Raw genomic sequence first — 20,785 nt, 5'->3', positions numbered from 1 at the left:
TACATAAATAAAATAAAATTTAAAATGTGGGCTCTGATTATTTATAATCTATACACTCTACACTATGGTACTGGTGAAGCCTACAGACTTCTGAGTTTCCATTATAACCTCATGTTGAGTAAAGTTTTAAGTGCACAGGAAGGGTGCTGATTTGGACCTCATACAGAACAACTTTAATGACACTAGAATGTGAGCTAGTGGATGGCGAGGTGCATCTAAACTGGGTTGTAGTGAGGGTAGAACATGTCACTCTGTTACTGATTTTAGAACAAGTAGAGACCAGTGGCCTATAATTCCAAATAGAAGAACTATTGCCCCTCTACAGAATGTGCTTTCAAACCTTACCCCAACCCACAATAAAAAATATGGCTAACACAAAAACCCCAGTAACAAGCTAACATCCATGCAAATAAAGCAAAAGTTTTACAACTGCTCTTACCACATCTGATGCAGTCTGATATTGTCTATGCCAATTAATTTAATATTTTGAAAATGTGGATTGCAGCTCACCAAACTGATTTTATGACCCTCTAGTGAGTGGAAAGCCACAGTTTGAACAATGCTGACAAGGAGACAGTGCTCTTCCCCTGGACCTGTAGGAACTATGTAACGGAGTATCCAGTCATGAAGAAAACTGGCTCTGGAGCCTCCTTCCTGACTTCACGTACTGACTCTGCAACTCACAAGGTGCCTGGACAAATTAGTTAACCTCTCTGGGCCCCCATTTCCTCATATGTAAAGTGGAAATAATGTACCTATGTCATAGGATTATTATAAGGATTAAATGAATTAATATATACATATAAAGTACTCAGAACAGTGCCTGGTACACAGTGAGCACAGTATAAATATTAGATAAGATTATTATTATTATTAATGTGCCTACTGAGGAGGAAAAACACACACTGAGAATTAGGTAACATGTAAGAGAAAGTCAAGAGGTCCTACATATCCTCATGCTCTTGTTAGAAGCAGAAAAAGAAAACTGATAATCTCAAAATCTTCTACATAGAACCAAGCAAATGTTAGTCTATATTAATTTCGTGTTTCTCTTTGATGCCTAAATAGATATTCAAACTAGATCTCACAGTTTATGTTGGCATATAAAATCTCACTGGCTCTTATCTGAACCCAATCCACTCCTGATTAAGATAATGGTCGGATAGTAATCCATTCCTGATTAGTGCTGAATAGTTAATTTTAAGATAGTGAGCACTTTATATTCCAATTTTTAAAATAGCCTTATTGGGGTATAATTTACATACCACAAAATTACATTATTTGAGTGTACCAGCCAATGATTTTAGAGGATTGAGGAGAGTTGTGTAATTCAATTTCAACGCTGCAATTCAATTTCAGAACACTTCCTTTACTCCTATTTGTATCATCTGCCTACTTGCAGTCTGCTTATTTTAAATGAGCAAAACAATCATGCATTTCCAGGCCATCCAAAAACGCCAACTAATTCCCACAAATATGACTAACATATCCAACTTAACTATTTAACACTACTGTATCAGATAGAAATTACATTTTCCTTCTACAGTGAAGCCAACATGTCCTATAATGAAAATAAACAATATAATAATATGTTAATGGTATTAAAATATTATCTAAATTGGACTCAGGCACCTGGCAGAAGCAAATTAACAGAATCAAAATAACAGAAGCAAATAACAAGCAAAAACCTTCAGGGAAAGGGAAGAGAAAATAACGATAAAACACACCTTTGGGAGCTTAAGAGGATGGGGAGATTCTATCAGGGGAAAGGCTGAAATAAAACTGTAACAGCCTCTCATGTTCTCCCAAGAAGTTTTCAGCAGTGCTTACAGGCAGAATTCTTATCCCATGTTTTCAATCCAGAAAGTAAAATTTGAGTAAAAAAAAAAACCCTGCAAGTCATTATGCTAAATACTCAGAAAGTGAGAATACCCACTAGGATGGCTATAATGAAAAAGACATACTAAGCACTGGCAAAAATGCAGAGAAACTGGAACTCTCAAACATTGCTGGTAGAAATGTAAAATGGTACAGCTGCTTTAGAAGCAGGTCAATAGTTCCTCAGAAATTAAACTCAGTCACCGTATAACCCAGCAATCCCATTCCTAGGTTTATATCCAAGAGAAACGAAAACATACACCCATACAAAAACTTATATATGAAGGTTCAGAGCATTATCCATAATACCCCAAAGGTAGGAAAAAAAAACAACAAATGTCCATTAACTGCTGAATGGATAAATGTGGTACATTCATAAAATGGAACATTATTTGGTAAAAAAAGGAATGAAGTTCTGATACATAATACAATACGGGTGAAAACACTACACTAGGAAGCCAGTCTCAAAAGGTCACATATTGTATGATTCCATTCATATAAAATGTCCAGAATAGGCAAATCCAGAGACATAAAATAGGTTCATAGTTGCCTAGAGTTAGGAGAGTTGAGAGGAAAGGGGAAGTGACTGCTAAAGTTACAGAGCTGCTTTGCAGGGTGACGAAAGGGTTCTAAAATAATTGTGATTATAGTTACATAACTGTGAACATACTAAAAACTACTGACTTGTACACTTCAATGGGTGTTCTAGAATTCTAGACTATATTAATTCTATCTCAATAAAGCAAACACATTTTATTTTATTTTTTTTGAGACAGAGTCTCGCTCTGTCACCCAGGCTAAAGTGCAGTGGCATGATCTCAGCTCACTGCAACCTTCCCCTCCTGGGTTCAAGTGATTCTTCTGCCTCCTGAGTAGCTGGGATTACAGACAAGTGTAACCATGCCTGGCTAATTGTATTTTTAGTAGAGCCCGGGGTTTCACCATGTTGGCCAGGCTGGTCTCAAACTCCTGACCCACCGAGACCTCCTAAAGTGCTGGGATTACAGGCATGAGCCACCACACCCAGCCAAGCAAACATATTTTAAAAACATCATTTTGCCATGTGCTTTTTACTCTTTCACCTCATGTATATTTGAAGAGAACCGTATGTTTTCAATTAATTTACATTTTATTCACCAAAATATTTTGTTTGTTTTTTGAGACAGAGTCTCACTCTGTTGCCCAGGCTGGGTGCAGTGGTGCAATCTCGGCTCACTGCAACCTCTCCCTCTAGGATTCAAGTGATTCTCTTGCCTCATCTTCCTGAGTAGCTGTGATTACAGGTACACGCCACCATGCCTGGCTAATTTTTGTATTTTTAGTAGAGACACAGTTTCACCATGTTGGCCTGGCTGGTCTCGAACTCCTGACCTCAAGTGAACCACCCACCTCGGCCTCCCAAAGTGCTGGGATTACAGGCATGAACCACCCTTATTCATCAAAATATTTTCAAAGAACTATCTGATAAATATCAAGTCTTTCAAAAGTTCTTCAAAAGCTTATTTTCCTCCTTTCGATCATAAAGTTCTATTCCACTGAAAAATAAGAAATCCCAGCCTGGGCAACATGGCAAAATCCTGTCTCTCAAAAAAATACAAAAATTAGCCATGTGTGGTGGCATATGCCTCTAGTCCCAGCTGCTCAGGGTGCTGAGGTGGGAGGATTGCTTGAGTCAGGAAGGTCAAGGCTGCAGTGAGTCAAGATCACACCACTGCACTGCAGCCTGGGCAACAGAGAGAAACCCTGCCTCAAAAAACAGGAAGAAGAAGAAGAAATGAAATTCAAAATGTAAAATCTCCAGTGCTTGAATCATAGTTTTCAAATTCAGTTTTTGTACTGTCAATTGGCAAAACAACAACAAAAACCCCAAACTTTATTGTTTTAATCTATTTGGTTCATACTTTGCAAGAGATGCTGGATCTAGAAAACTTTAATCGGGGATTTTATGACCTTCCCCTCCCCAAACCCTGCCAAATCTGAACAAAGAGCTCAAACTACTTTTTTTCCTTCTTTTATTCCATATCATATAGAAGAATGCTACAGTTGCAAAAGAGCAAGCTATCACTAAAATCCAGGGCCAAGATCAGCAATCCCAGTACTAAAGTCAAAAGAATCAATAAACAGTAAATAGGATTAATTAAATTCATTCTGTTTCAATTTGTCCAGTTTTTAAACACATTATTCAATCACAGCCATCATAAAATAAGAACTATTAAACATATTAACTTTAGATTACAGGATGACAACTTTAAGGAAGTTGCAGATATCCATTTAGATATCCATGAAAGACAATTATGTTAATACTCTTTAATGTACAAGATTTTATTATAATTTCTATAGCACTGTCAAGAAAAAAAGGAGGGAGGCCTCAACAAACTGACAAGGAGGCTAACAAATTTAAGTGTCTTGCCATATTTATCTATGTAAATAAATTCAGTTCTGAAAAATAATGCATAAATATACTTTAATGAGACGACTCCATTTATCCTCACCTTGTTGACTTTTTCATCTTATGTTTCCCAAATCAACTCCTTGGCTGGTGTATTAGGATTTTGCAATTATAGTTACATACTTTATGAATGTAGTAGAGACAGCTAATTGCCTTCCAATATCCGTTCTCTACTTTTTCCCTAACAAAATGCTGTTTATTTCATCATTTTGCCAAACAGTACAAAAGCTTAATTTTCCAGGCTCTTGCCTCAGCCTCCGGACTAGCTGGAATGAGAGCTAAAGGTGTCAGTGTGACTTAGTCCTGGACAATAAAATGCAAGTAGGGGCTTCTGGGTAGACATATTTTTCTTTATTCTTCTAAGTAAAACCAAAAGCCATGTACATTATATTTATCATATAAAATGTGTTTGCTTTATTGAGATAGAATTAATGTATCCTAGAATTCTAGAACACCCATTGTTCTAACATTATTAGAAATGCTAAGCATCAGTAGTACTGTTGGAATTACGAGAATTTGAAAGATAGCTGCATATAAGGTCAAGAATCAATAAGTAGAACTACAAAGCAGAAAAAAAAGTATTACATTTAAAATAACAGTAAACTCTAAGGGACTTAGAAATGAATTTAGCAAGTGAAGAACACATCTGCATGAAGAAAAAAAGTAATCATATCTAAGGGCAAAGAATAAGATCTGAACAAGTGAGCAAAATATCTGTGCAGGAAATTTAAATTAGAACCAAAAGGATTCTGAAAGGTGGAGAGATGGCAAGCTGGCTAGGGACCTCAGGACCCAGGAAAAAACATGGTAATGATATCCTGAATTTTCTTATTTTTGCTTTCTATATCCCACTGTGGATACTGGTGAAGCCAGCAACCCAGGAACACCAAGTGCAAAGAAACTGCCTCCCCTCTCTGCCTGCCCCCGCAAAAAGACTGCTTTCTCTAGCCAAAGAAACATGAAAGGGGCACCAAGACAGAAAACTTTTAGGCAATAAATAACTCCAGACAAACACTACAGAAAACAGTGAAACTCCACCTCATCCCCACCAGCAAAAACCAAGTGGAAAGCCTGGACTTCCATCCCTGTCCAACTGTAAGAGGAGGCACCCTAACCTCTTTTCCTAAATGGGGAACAAGGGGAAAGTTGGGACATTCATCCCCCTTGAGCATGATCTAATATCCCCCTTCCCCATCTGCGTTAGTGGAGACCACTGTAGGAGCCTGGACCTGCAGCCCACACATCAGTTGCAAGGTGCTCTTCCCCCCACTGCAGGAGTGGTGCCAGAGGGTACTTGTTGAGTGCCAGACTTTCACCACCACTGAGCAGTACCAAGGCCTCCACTCCACATGGTGTCAGTGGAGGTCCATCAGAGAGCAGTAATAAGGCACTCCTCTACCTCCTAACGAGCAAGGTACCAGTGGAGACCTAGTGGAAAGCCTGAACCTCCTCCTCTACCCAGCAGTAACAAGCAAACCCCCTCCCCCAGGCTGTCAACTGAGAACAAGGAGAGAACCTGGACGTCCAAGCCCAACTGGTGATAATGAGGCAACCCTGTCCACCCCCAGCAGTAGTGTTGGAGGGTGCCTGCTAAAACACAGATTTAAGTAAGACCCAGAGTCTTATAATACACAAAAACAACAACAACAAAAAAACCCCATAATACACGAATGTCCAAGTTTCAGTCAAAAATCACTTATTAAATCACAAAGAGATTTACCATTTGTTTAATGTGTGGGGGGGAGGGATAACCTATTATACCAAGAACCAGTAAGATCTCAAACTGAATGATTAAAGACAATCAAAAGATGTCAACACTGCGATGAAACAGCTTGACTGTGCAACTATTTTCTTTTCCTCTCAAAATCTTCTGGCCCTTCAGATTAACATTCCACTGATACTGCACTTACATGGTAAATGCCTTTACTAATTTATAAATTATAAACTTTGTGATAAAGGAAAGAGTCAAGTATTTCCAAAGAATTTTAGCCCAAGGAAAAGTCGGCATTTAAAAATTTATTTCTGGCTGGGTGTGGTGGCTCACACCTGTAATCTCAGCACTTTGGGAGGCCCAGGCGGGTGGATCACTTGAGGCCAGGAGTTCAAGACCAGCCTGGCCAACACGGCAAAACCTCGTCTCTGCTAAAAATACAATAAGTTAGCTGGGCATAATGGCCTTTGCCTGTCTTCCCGGCTACTCGGGAGGCTGAGGCAGAAGCATGGCTTGAACTGGGAGGCGGAGGTTACAGTGAGCTGAGATTGTGCCACTGCAATCCAGCCTGGAAGACAGAGCGAGACTCTGTCTCAAAATAAATAAATAACATTTTAAAGTGTATTTCTCCCTTAATTTTTTTTTTTTTTTTTTTGAGGGATGAGTCTCACTATGTTGCCCAGGCTGGTCTCAAACTGCTAGGTTCAGCGATCCTCCCACCTCAGCCTCCTGAATAGCTGGGACTGTAAGTGCACACCACCATGTCAAGCTAAATGTTGTGTTTTCTGTACAGACAAGGTTTCGCCATGTTGCCCAGGCTGGTCTCAAACTGCTAGGTTCAGCGATCCTCCCACCTCAGCCTCCTGAATAGCTGGGACTGTAAGTGCACCCGGCTTCCCTTACTTTTTTATTTCTTAAACTTACCATTGATTAGAAGCAACTAGAATGAATTCCTTGCACTTCTCAAATTTATTATTCTCTAATATTAGTGTGCAATTCTTATAAGAGTAAGACCAAAAGCATTTTAAAAGTCAATCTTTAAGTATTAAAAAACACTGGAAAGACTCATCAAAAATAATTGATGAATGAGATGATACTAAGTCAATTTTAAGAACACTAGAAAATGTTAATCTTATATCCTCAGTATACAGACTTTTTCCAAGTTATACGTAAAAACTAGGAAAAAACAAAATCCACAGACCTAATGCAGAAATGTGATATGGCTTCAGTGAGGATGAAAAGAGGAAGAAACAGATGCGCTACTTGTGAAGGACTATACCATAGATCAGTGACGCTCAATCATTAGTGTCATCAGGATCACCTGGAGGGCAGGTGAAACGGATTACTGGGTCCTGTCCGCAGAATTTCGGATTACATAAATCTGGGGCAGGTGAGAATTGGCATATCAAACAAGTCCCCACGGGATGTTGATTCTGCTGGTCCAGTGACCACATTTTGAGAACCACTGCCTTAAAGAGATGATGTCTGTGCAGATCACAAAATATAATAACAAAGGTCAGCTTTTGGAAGCCTAACTCTAGTGAAGCAAGCAGAACTGCTGTACCTAATGCTGAATTAAGATTAAGAATTAGGGTCAGGGGCAGTGGCTCGCATCTATAATCTCAACACTTTGGGAGGCCAAGGTGGGAGGATCGCTTGAGGCCAGGAGTTACAGAGCAGCCTGGGCAACAGAGCAACACCCACATCCCTACAAAAAATAAAATAAAATAATTTATTTAAAAAGAGTAAAAATTAGTGGGAGAGAAAGGGAAGTCAACCCTAAGTTGCTGTAAAGGTAAAAGTTCATAAGAACCAGAAAATAAAAACAAATAAGCAACTCTCTTCCCATACATGACAACCTTATTAATGCATTTATTCAATATTTATTGAACAAGAACTATATGCCAGGTACAACACATGGAGAACACAAACATAAATAAACATTAACTGCTAAAGAGCTCATCATCTATAAGGTGAAACAGAACAAAAAGCAATTATAGACCTAGAAAAGTTAAGTAACAAAATAACAAATACAGAAAAATCTTTTGAGCAAATTTGTAAGTTATAACTTCAATGGAATTCTTACTCTTTGGTGACAGGAAAGAAAAAGGGAGAGACTTCACTCTATTAACAATAAGTATCACTAAAAATAGAATAACGAGTCCATACTGACATAAGTAATTGAATAATAAATAAATGGAAGAGAAGGGACAACCTCCTACACAGAAGAATTCCAAGTAATTAGCAGGTGGAACATAACTCCCCACTCCCTGAGTGTGAGTTATAGATCGTGACTTCTTTCCAGAGAGCAGCATGAAAAGAGAGGTGATGGAAACTTGTCTGTGGAGAAACCTCACAAATACTACCTCAGCCTCAAGGTCAGCATCAACAGTGATAAGTCACATTGAGAGTATGTGATGAAAATGGCATTGCACTTCTGAGATCTTCCTCAAAACTCATAACCCCAGTCTAATAAAGAGAAAAACATCAGACAAGTTCAAACTGAGGAACACTTTTACAAAGCACTCGACCAACACTTCTGAACACTGTGAAGGTCATAAAAAAACAAGGAACGTCTGAAAAACTGTCACAGCCATAAGGAGACATGATGACTACATGTAACGTGGCATTCTGGAACAGAAAAGGCTCATTAGGTAAAAACCAAGACAATTCGAACAAAGTATGGACTCTCGTTAATGATAATGTAAAAATGTATCAGTATTAGTTCATTAATTGTAACATGCTAATATGTAACAGTTAATAAACTGGTTGTAGGATATATGGGAAATCTCTGCACCATCTTTGCAATTTTTCTGTAGATCTAGAATCAGTTTAAGAAATAAAATTTATTTTAAAACTTAAGAATTAACTTCTCAGAATGCTAATTTAGTTTTTAAAAGTCACAAAATTCCAATGATGGAAAATAAAGGAATACATGAGTATATCACTGATTAAATAAAGGAATAAATAAGTATATGGACATTTGCTCCTGGCAGGAATTTCTAAATAAGTTTAATGTATATTTTATAATGAGAGAATGGGAATATCAAATTATGTGTTTTTAAGTTAATGGTACTGAGTTCATTTCACCAGAATTACACCATTATAAAGCTATGATTGACAAAATCCACAAGAATGCATTAAGCAGGAAACACAGCCAAAAATTTTTCAGTAATAAAACTAATTTAAAATGTAATAAGCACAAAGCAATTCCAATTAAATAAATACTGAAATAAGATGTCAGTATAGAAAAGAATGAACCTGAATTAATATTTCACAATGCACATGGTAATACATTTCAGGAGGTTAAAAAAGTAAACCTAAGAAAAGCTGAAAAATAACTAAACAGGAGAACTTTTTTTATATTACCTTAGGAGAAAAACTTAAGTACTGAAAAAAAGACAATCAATTTGAATATTGAAAACTTTTATTTTTATATGAAACATAAAAACTTTTTATGCAATCAATAAAACAAAAATTACAGGAATAAATGTAACAGACTAGGAGAAATCATTACAAAGCTTGCTACCCAAAATATCCATATACAAAAATACAGGCATATGTAGAAAAATACATATGTCTATATACACATATATAGAGATGAGTATAAAAGTTCAGTTGTGCATTGTCAAGGGAATAATTTCCAAGTAGGAATACAATAAATGAATCAAGACAGAGCAAAACGCATAGCTCTGGTAGCAAAATTATTTGGTAAACTATGCAAAAACAGGCACAAAGCTAAAAATATTTACTATTTGGCTTTTTACAGAAAAGGTTTGCCAACCCCTGGGCTAAAGAGGCAAGCTAATTCATTGACCTACACAATTTTTGGTGAGGTCGAGAGAGTCATTACAGACAATCCTTTTCAAAAAAGGAGGAAAATGGAAAGTACATAGAATCAGGTTACTAAAATACAGAGGGAAATGTTGGAAATCTGGAAATTCGTTAAGACTCAGTCCTATTTCCATCGGGAAATGATTCTCCATGGCTCTGGGATCCGTCTTCCAAGTTCAGCCCTCTGAGTCACTCTTTCTTTTTTATGAAAGGTAGCACTCTTTCTTTTTTATGAAAGGTAGCACTTGCTTTCTGCTGAGTAATTTTCTCATCATGCTTCCTGCTTGTAGAAGTTTGGGGGTTCAAAGGCATCTTTTCATTTTGTACTCTCTGTCCCCTTTAATCCAAGCTAGTAGTGATCCTCAAAATACATTTCTCTTAAAGCTTTGTGGGTCTCCTAGGAATCTCACTGGGGTTCTTTGCACTAAACAAAAGCCACATGCACAAATCTTTTTCAGATAAGCCCTCCTCTACCTTGAGATTCTGCTGAAATGGCTGCAGGATAAGGACCATTCCCTTAAGCTTCTTGGAAGCCCTATTATTTGATTGAATGGATTGGTGAGTCACACCATTAGTCTTTCTTTAGAGGCTCTTTTATGTGACTGAAAAGTATTCCTAGGCAGAAACTTAGATCTTTCTTAAATATTAACAAAGGATTTTACAGCTACACTCTCAACTTTGTCCTTAGTTTTCCTGACAATGCCTTGGATCTGATCCTTGTTCAAGAAGGAAACTAGAATATTTCACCCTAAAATATGCTTCTTTAAAATAATTTTTTTTTTTGAGACGGAGTCTTGCTCTGTCACCCAGGCTAGAGTGCAGTGGCGCAATCTCAGCTCACTGCAAGCTCCGCCTCCCAAGTTCACGCCATTCTTCTGCTTCAGCCTCCCAAGTAGCTGGGACTACAGGCACCCGCCACCACGCCCAGCTAATTTTTTGTGTTTTTAGTAGAGACGGGGTTTACCGTGTTAGCCAAGATGGTCTCGATCTCCTAACCTCATGATCTGCCCGCCTTGGCCTCCCAAAGTGCTGGGATTACAGGCGTGAGCCACCGCGCCTGGCCAATTTATTGCTCTTTATTGAAGATTTTCTATAAACTGGGATTTTAAACCACTCTAAGCCACTCTTGAGTTACTTTTCTCTCATGTGAACTGCACTGCAACATTACTAAATGTGCTTGTTTCTCTCTTGTTCATTTGTTTTTTGCTGCAGGAGTCTGTCCCAACTACGAACTTAGTAAGTTGAGGAAAATTATTATTTCTCCCTTTCACTTAGAAGAAGCCATTTCTTAATTTTAGCATCATTTACTGTTTGGAGAGGTGACATGGTCAAAACCATCAAGTCTCAGCTCCGTCAGGTTTATCAATCCTTTCTTTAGCATACTTGCCCCTCTCACTCTTTATGCATAAACCAGGTGGCACCTTCAAGTCTAGCTGGAAATCTTCTTAGCTACAGCACTCAGTTCATTACGCGCATTCTAGTTTCTACATTACTACAGATGACAGTGTTGCTTTATAAAGCTTATGCTACTACATTAGAAGGATCCCCTTTCCTCCAGTTTCTAACAAGATTCTCCCCACTTTCCTTTAAGCCCTTCCTGGCAACCTCAACAAAAAACATGAGACTACAGTTTCTCCAAGATACTTTAGGTTTACACTGACAGTGTCTTCAATGTCCATTCACCTTTCATCCACTACCAAGTTCTAAAGCCATGCCCACTTAAAATATTTGTCGCTGGGCACCACGGCTCCTATGGGATTGTTCCCAAAGCAATCCCAGCACTTTGGGAGGCCAAGGCAGGAGGATCACTTAAGCCTAGGAGTTTGAGACCACCCCTGGGCAACACAGTAAGACCGCATCTCTACAAGAAACAAAAGAATTAGCTGGGCGTGGTGGTGCACACTTGTACTCCCAGCTACTTGGGAGACTGATATGGGAAGACTGCTTTAGCCCAGGAAGTCAAGCCTGCAGTGAGCTGTGATAGCATCACTGCACTCCAGCCTGGGCAATAGCACAAGACCCTAGCTCACAAAAAAAATTGTTGACATCACTTGTCTTCATTTGAACTGCTATATCAGAATAACATAGATGGGTGGCTTATAAGCAATATAAATTTATTTCTCACAGTTCTGGAGGCTGGAAAGCCCAAGATGCAGGTGCCAGCAGATTTAGTGTCCAGTGAGGGCCCACTTCCTCGTTCCCAGATGGCCATCTTTTCGCTGTATCCTCACATAGTGGAAGGCGAAACAAGCTCTCTCTGGACTCTTACAAGGACACTAATCTTATTCATGACAGCTGCACCCTCATGACTTAATAACCTCCTAAAGGCCCCATGTCCAAATACCATCTAATTAGGGATTATGTTTCAACACAGGAATTCTGTGGGGACACAGTCTACTGCATCAATCAACCTCTAGTGCCAGTATCAAATTAGTTGTCCACTGTGTAACAATTATCCAAAACTTGTAAGCTTAAAACACATAGCTTAAGATTTATTATTTCACATAGTTTCTGAGAGTCAGGAATTCAGGAGTAGTGAGCTAAATGGTTCTGACTCAAATGTCAGCCTCAGGCAGGGATGCAATCATCATGAAGTTTGACTGGAGCTGGAAGAAGGACTATCAGCTACTGGCTGGAGGCTTTGGTTCTTTGCTGTTTGGGCCTCTCCATAGGGATGCTCACTTGGCTAGCTGCTCCTGGAGCAAGTGATCAGCAAAAGTGTGATAAAGATGGAAACTGCAATGTCTTTAAGAATCTGGTCTTAAACTTAACATTTTGCTGTTTTATATTGGTCACACAGACCAGTCTTGGCACAGTATAGAAGAAGAATGAATCCACAGGGCACAAATACCAGGAGGTGGTGGGGGCCATCTTCGAGGCTGGCTGCTACAGTGGCTTGGCAATTCCAGGAAGAGTCTCATTTACAACATCCAAATAAGGAAGGAAAGAAACAGGGAGGGAAAGGGGGGAACTTCTTCACATAACTTCTCTTTTCTTAGGGGGAAAATATTGTTCAGGGAGCTCTCCAATAAACTTCTATATCTCTTTGGCCTGAAGAGGATAAAACAGTTACCTACTAAGTACAAAGGAGTCTAGAAAAATGAGTATCTGGCACTTTTATGCCTCAATCATAAAAAGAAAGCAGGAAAGTAGGAGGTTGGTATGACTTTTGCAAAGACAATCAATGGTCTGCCACAAAAGTTAAGTAAAAAGCATAGCAAAGATAAATGAGTCAATGATTAAAACCACATATTTTGAATATATATTTCTAAATTCCAGAAATTAAATGGTTTACCTCAAAGATATCTGAAAATTTGTTTTTGATACAAATGTAAACAAAAAATGCTAAATTAATATTCCTCACTATAATTATATAGCATTTTATAATATCCAGACTGTTCATATATGTATTCTTTACAATAGCCTTGAAAGAAAAATAAAGCAAATATTATTATGTTAGTCCCACTTTACAGATAAGAAACATGAATCAATGGTATGACCATAGCTTATTGCAGCCTTCAATTCCTGGGCTAGAGTGATGCTCCTGCCTCAACCTTTCTAGTAGCTGGCCCTACAGGCATGCCACCATACTGGCTAATTTTTAAATTTTTTTTTAGAGATGAAGTCTTACTATGTTGACCAAGCTGCTCTTGAATTCCTGACCTAAAGCAGTCCTCCTGCCTCACCCTCTCAAGTAGCTGAAATTACAGGCATGAGCCACTGCACCCAGCAAAAAGTTATCATTTTTGACAACACTAATACTATAGTAATTTGCTTAACCCACTATCACTGACATTAGGTTATTTCCCATTTGTCACTCCCATGGTCAATCCTATCAAAATATTTTCATGCATTATTTTTCCCTCCTTACTTAGTTTATTTCATTAGGAAAAAATACCACAAATTGGTTGACTGGGTCAAAACATACATACATTTTTAGAATTTTGCTATATGCCGATTTCTAAAAGCAATTTAACATAGTTTAGTTAACTAAAGATGCTATCAGCATGAGTATACCATGAGGTTCGCCAAAACCTCACCATCCCCAATACCTTGCTGAATTCTTGCTTATTTAGAACGAAATAAAATGTTCTAATGTTCTCTTATTGTTTTAATTTGCATCTGATTACTTGTGGGATCGAACACTCCTTTTTGTATTTTTTACTTTCTTCTTATGAGAACTATAAATTTATATCTGTATTTAATTTACTAGAGTCTTGAGATTTCTCTTATAAAATTTAATAAGTTCTTTATTTCTCATAAACATGCTATTATTTGGTTCAAATATTTCTTCTAATGTTACCTTTTTTATTTTGGTTTTACCAACATTCATTTGTACAAAAAATGTTATATAATAATTCTATTCTATAAAATGCTCTTCAGTGTTTTGTTTTGTTTTGTTTTTTTCACTCCAAAATGGAAGAGTTACCAGCTGTCCACAAAGTTGATAAACACGCTACCAGCTATAATACTTATTCTCCTTTTAATCAGCCTGGGGTTTATTTTGATCTATGATATTCAATTTAAATTTCGTTGTAGAATTCAAAAATTGTACTTAACTAAAGATGCCCTTTTGCATGCTGCTAACTGCTATAGATAGTTGGGTGGATTAAGATAACCCAAATAATGTGGAACTACTATAAATAATATAAATGCTGTGAATTTAACTATAAAATCTGCTACAGGAAATCAGTAAGGCATGTGTAAACATTACCTAAAAGAGACAAAACAGCTCCCAGACCCACACAAGGTGGTTATAACCTAATTGAAAGTGCTCTAACATTATCTATTTTAGAAGATGAATGCGTCGTTCAGAAGGGGCACTGGTCAGCCATTGGTGTATAGGGCAGGGAAAAAGTTACTGGGTTTTTCTCCTTTTTCAATTAATTCTTCCTACTAACTATACATTTCTTTTTTCAAGAATCATTTTCAAGAGGTTTTTAGCTTCCTGTGTTGGTTATGTGGTACTCCCACTCTCCTTTATTTAAGAAGTTAATGATTTTAGTTATTTCTTATTTTATCCTAGAGATTAAACTTTTTCTCAAGTACACTCTAGGTGAGTTGTCTGGTCTCAGGGTCTGGATGTTTCTGATCTGGAGGTAAGACTGGTATTGATATGACTGCCTAAGGCTATCTTTGCTGATGTTATCAAATCTTTGAATCCTAATTCGTAATTCCTGTTAATACTGCAAGTGTCATACCTGTTCTCTTCATATTTTCATAGAATTGCACTGAAAGGCTTAATGGTCATATAATCCAAACAGAAACTCAATCTGCAAGCCTTTCACATGAATTGTTATCAAGACATGCTCCTCTATTCACTATTTCTATTTTCTGGCTTTATTTCTTTAAAAAGTGTTCTGTTAAGAAATAATTAACAATAAGCTGCACATATTTAAAGTGTACAACTCAAAAAGTTTGCACATATGTGTATTTACCCGTGAAACAATCATCACATCAACATAGTGAACCTCCTAAATCTTTCCTGACCCTCTGAATTCCTTTCCTCCCTTCCCTTGCTGTCCCCTCTGCATTTGATATGCTTCCATTGCTATACTTATATTTTTCAGAATTTTTAATAAGTGCAATATATTCTTTTTTGTCTGGCTTATTTCACATAGCATAATTGTTCTGGGGTTCATCCACTTTGTTACAAATATTGCTGAGGAGTATTCCATTGTATAGATATACCACAATTTTGTTATTCAATTAGCTGTTGATAACCACTTTGGCAAACAGTTTTAGCGGTTTCTTAAAAAATAAAAAAAGGCTGAGCGTGGTGGCTCATGCCTGTAATCCCAGCACTTTGGGAGGTCGAGGTGGGCAGATCACTTGAGGTCAGGAGTTCCAGACCAGCCTGGCCACCATGGTGAAACCCCGTCGCTACTAAAAATACAAAAATTACCTGGGCTTGATCACAGAAGTAGCACACTTCTGTAATCCCAGCTAATTATGAGGCTGAGGCAGGAGAATTGTTTGAACCTGGGAGGTGGAGGTTGCAGTGAGCCAAAATTGCACCACTGCACTCCAGCCTGGACAACAGAATGAGACTCTGTCTTAAAAAAATAAGAATAAAAAATAAAAAAATATACCTACCATTCTATTCCTAGGAATTCACTCAAAAGAAAAGAATGCATATGTCCATATAAAAACTTATACATGAAGATTCATAGGATCTTTATCTGTATTAGCTAAACATTAGAAACAATTCATCTCCATCTACACATGCATAAACAAATTGTGGTATATTCATAAAGTGACATACTATTTGGCAATAAAAAGGAATAAACTATTAATATACATTACAGACAATATGGATAAATCTCAAAATACCTAAGCTGAGTAAAAGCAAAACAAAAAAAATGAGTATTTATTTCTTGCCAATTCTTTTTTTAATGCACCTGGTCACTTTACAGCCTCTTACTCTTTATGTTTTATAATTCCTATTTTATTTATTGAACATATTAAACCATGTACATATGTATGTATTTACACATACATACATACATACATACCTACAAGCTCTCGATCTGTTGCCCAGGCTGGAGTGCAGTGGCGTGACCATGGCTCACTGCAGCCTCGACCCCCGGGCTCCAGCAATCCTCCCACCTCAGCCTCCTGAATAGCTGGGACTATAGGTGCACACCACCACACCCAGCTAATTCTATTTATTGTAGAGACAGGGTTCCACTATATAGCCCAGGCTGGTCTTGAACTCCTGGGCTCAATCGATCCTCTTGCCTTAGTCTCCCAAAGTGTTATAAGTGTGAGATTATAAGTGTGAGCTACTGCAACTGGCCATAAACATATTTATTTCATGTAATGTGTATTTCTAATAATTGAAATCTCTATAGATCTGTTTCAGTTGTTTGCTGTTTCTGCTGACTCTTGCTCTTAGTGTTTTGATTTTTTCCCCCTTGCTACATTTTGTAATTTTAAAAAATGTGAATGAGCTTACTTGTTAGAATTTTAACTACAATTATTTGACGACTGCATTGATAGTACATTCCTCCATGGAATTCCTCCAAGGACGATTTTTTATTGTTTTTACCAGGTACCTGAGGGTATTACAGACTGAGGTCCAATTTAAATTAAAATCCTCCACTCATGGAGTTTTAGAAACTATAAAAATGGTGTAAATTAAGGCCCCAAATTCAAGTGAATGTGAGCTGATAGCCAAGAATTATTAGGGAAGATTGTAAGTCTACCCAGAACTAAGTATCTCTGCAAGACAGTCTCTGATCAGGCTTCTTACCTTATATGGGACCCCGGGATCTTTTTCTCTAGTCCTCATCCTGCTCCTTACACAAAGCTTCTATGCCAACAGAAATCCAAGGATGCCCTCAAAGTATTCAGTGACTTCAGCACCTGCTTATCTCACAGGATATATTATACTTGTTTTGTTTCTAGCCCCAGAAAGTTCCCCTTATTTTCTTAATGGGCTCATCCATTCATGTAAAAGGATATTTTTTATACTGAATCTAGTACTTCACATGGTTGGTGGAGGAAGGAATTCAGGCTCTCTAGTCTATCATACTGCTACAAATCAGTCTACCATTTCTGCAACTGCTTTATAAAATTTAAATACAATATTATATTTATTCCTGATACATTTTATTTTGGTATGTTGAGTATAGCCTACAGGTCTGTCAAGAGCACTTAAAATCTTGATTGAGTCATCATAGTAGCTTACCTTAGAAGTTGTATATCATTTGCAAATTTGTTTAAACCTTCTTAGCCTTCACCAAAGTCACTGATCACCACAGCTTCTGTCAAAAAGAAAAGCTTTAAAATTAATTTGTAAAATCTTTATAGCAAATCCAACATATTTTCTTATTGCTCTCAGTTATATATTAAAATTCCAGTTGCAAATTAAATTTCCATTACAAATTACAAATTAAAACTCTCAGTTACAAATTAAATTTCCATCATAATCAAATACTAATACATCAAATTAAAACAGGTGAATTTTCATATCCCAATAACTTCAAGTGGCAGACCTTTCAAACAGTAGTATTGAACTGAATGAAAAATATATTTATCATCAAGGGAAACCAGTAGAAGTATAAAGCGTTGGCTTGGGTAAAGGGGACTCTAGTACCTCTGAAATCTCCAACAGCCCCCACCTTCAAAAGGAAGAAACATAATTTATTTAAACTAGTATCTCAAAGGTCGGTGTTTACAAAAAGGCTGTGTGAAGGCTTTCCTGACTGAAGGATACTCTCTTCCCCTTAGATATTCAGTAAAATTTTAGCTCTTTCATATTTCTATTGCTTCATAGCACAAAACATAGAAGGGCACTGAAGGGTCATAAAGGGAAGCTTTGATAGGTTTCTTGCTTTTAACGACATCATGAAAACCCATACCTGCTAGATTTTTTTCTTTTCTACTTCATCACTTTTAGTTCACACCTTTGCTAATTTCAGTCACCAATGGTAATTTCTGTAAAATCTATCTCCATCACAAGAGTGTGTATGTGTGTGCTTATTTCCCCATCAGAAATAAAAGAAAACTTACACTTCTCTCCTTTAGCGCATTGCTCTTGCATGAAGAATGAATAAACCACTGATTTGGGGTTTGCATCTTTATGTTCTGAACAGCAACTTAGAACGCTTTGCTCCTGATATTCTTTCTTCTCAGTATTTGATGGATATCCTGCAATAACGTAGGAAAAACAGCACAGGCTTTGGAGTCACATCAATCTGGGTTTAAATCTCAATCTTCTACTTAGTAACTGGCTAATCTGAAGCAAATTTTTAATCTCTCTGAACCTAGTGGGAAAATAAGATGGGTCTCAATGTATAGCTGCAAGAAACAAATGATATAGCATCTGTACAGTGTCAGCAAAGTGCCCACCATATAACACAAACTCTATTATGTTAGCTTTCCTGTGTAATTTTATGCTTCATTTTCACTTTACTCAGTCAAAGGAATTTCCAGACTAAATTTTAAGTTATAGCCTTGATAAATTTTATGGTTTTGTCCAACAATTATCAACATTTTAGGCCAGGTGTACTGGCTCACGCCTGTAATCCCAGCACTTTGGGAGGCCGAGGCAGGAGGACTGAGCCCGGGAGTTTGGGACCAGCCTGACCAATATAGTGAGACCTTGTCTCTACAAAAATAAAATTTTTAAAAAATGAAAACATTTTTCAACACTTAATGCTTTCAAAATAGCAGCGCATCAATAATACTACTACTGAATATATACCACCAAGAAAGTACATTTCAAAATCTATGTTATAGAGTCACTAGAATTTGTTTCTTTTTGTGTGTGGTTATGTCACCAAAATGTGATATAGTCGCATAAACTTATTTCAGTTCCTTTTCAGATTTTTCTTTCATTCAACCTTTTTATTTAATCGCACTTTTGAATATGTACACATACATGATGATTTAGGGTTAAAACTACAGAAACAACTTCTATTTAGAGAAATCTCTCTTCTGTTGTTGGCACCTTTACCCTGCTCCTTCCTTTTGTGGATAGACTCCACAATTTTCAATGCCTTTGTTTTTTCCACTTCCTAATGTATTCTACAGATCATTCTCTGTTGGTATATAGAGACTTTCTCCCTTCTTTTTTATGACCTCTATGGAAAGAGGATGACTTGGAAGGGGCACCATCTACCTGGAGACTGTTGCACTGTCTGGATACACCTCAGTTTATGCAATCAGTTCTCTATTAAGGGACATTTTGGTTATGTCCTATCTTTTGCAAATGCAAGTGATATGCTGCTGTGACTAACCTCCCTTTGACTATTCTCTCCCATGCAGTTTATGCTTATGTATTCTTACCAGCACTGTATCAAAGTACCTATTTCCCCACAGTCTACAGGGCATATTGTGTAACTTTTGGATTTTGTTGAGAAACGCTTTAGCATAGTTTTAATTTGTATTTTTCTTTGTATGACTGAAGGTGGAATATCTTTTATTTTATTTTATTTTTGAGATGAAGTCTTCCTGTGTTGCCCAGGCTGGAGTGCAGTGGCACGATCTGGGCTCACTGCAGCCTCCGCCTCCCAGGTTCAAGCAATTCTCCTCCCTCAGCCTCCCCAGTAGCTGGGATTATAGGTGCTCACCACTATGCCCAGCTAATTTTTGTATTTTTAGTAGAGGTGGGGTTTCACCATGTTGGCCAGGCTGGTCTCGAACTCCTGACCTCAAGTGATCTGCCCGCCTTGGCCTCCCAAAGTGCTAGGGTTACAGGTGTGAGCCACCACGCCCAGTCTGGAACATCTTTTATATGTCTGTCATGTGCATTTCTTTTTCATATCTTTGACCCATTTTCCTACTGGGTTGATGGTCTTATTCGCCTGGAATTTTAGGAAGTTGTTTTCACCAAGGAGGTTAGTTCTTTGTGATGTCCAAATATTTTTCTCCATTTTGTTGCTTGCCTGTTGACTTTGCTCATGGCATTTTTCACCATTTAAATACTTTTTTATTAATATAGTAGGATTTACCATGGTTTTTTTTTTAAGAATGAGTCATAGTTATAAAATCCTTGGTTTACACTTTCATAGACTTTAAATTTGCTGTTCCATGGCTGTTTTGCTTTGTATGTTGCTGTTTAGAAGTCTGTTGCTAACCTCTCCTTTCTGTCTGGAAGCCCAGAGGAATTTTTCTTCATCATTTTGAAAGTCCAGTTGTTTTACTAGGACATGACTTGGAACTAACCATTCTGGATCAATTTTCCCAGTACACAATGAGCCTTTTCAGCATGTAGATTGGAGTCATCTCTTATTTCCAGAATGTTTTCATGGATTGAAGCTTAACTATTAGCTTTGCTACTGTTTTTTTCTTCTTAGGAACTCTACTTTTACTTATCTTCTATATTAATCACTTTCTATTACTTTTTAACCTTTCTTCATTTAATTTTCATTCTCTTAGTTGTTTGCATACCTTTTCTCAATGCT

The 20,785-nt window shown here is 37.4% G+C and overlaps 1 protein-coding gene across 3 annotated transcripts in view; it reads right to left on the bottom strand.

The window, feature by feature from the left end:
* Positions 1–20,785, bottom strand: part of CAB39L (calcium binding protein 39-like) — a 138,595-nt gene that overhangs the window by 105,488 nt on the left and 12,322 nt on the right. For all 3 annotated transcript variants that reach the window (XM_011939415.1, XM_011939426.1, XM_011939405.1), the window contains exons 2-3: positions 18,390–18,527; positions 17,566–17,641 (exon numbers count right to left, since the gene is read on the bottom strand). The gene's annotated coding sequence lies outside the window, so the exon portion shown is untranslated. The remainder of the gene's footprint in view (positions 1–17,565; positions 17,642–18,389; positions 18,528–20,785) is intronic.

The sequence above is a fragment of the Colobus angolensis genome, unplaced genomic scaffold (genome assembly GCF_000951035.1).
Source record: "Colobus angolensis palliatus isolate OR3802 unplaced genomic scaffold, Cang.pa_1.0 Scaffold101, whole genome shotgun sequence".
Taxonomy (NCBI): Eukaryota; Metazoa; Chordata; class Mammalia; order Primates; family Cercopithecidae; genus Colobus; species Colobus angolensis.
This window is presented reverse-complemented; position numbering and strand designations above follow the sequence as displayed.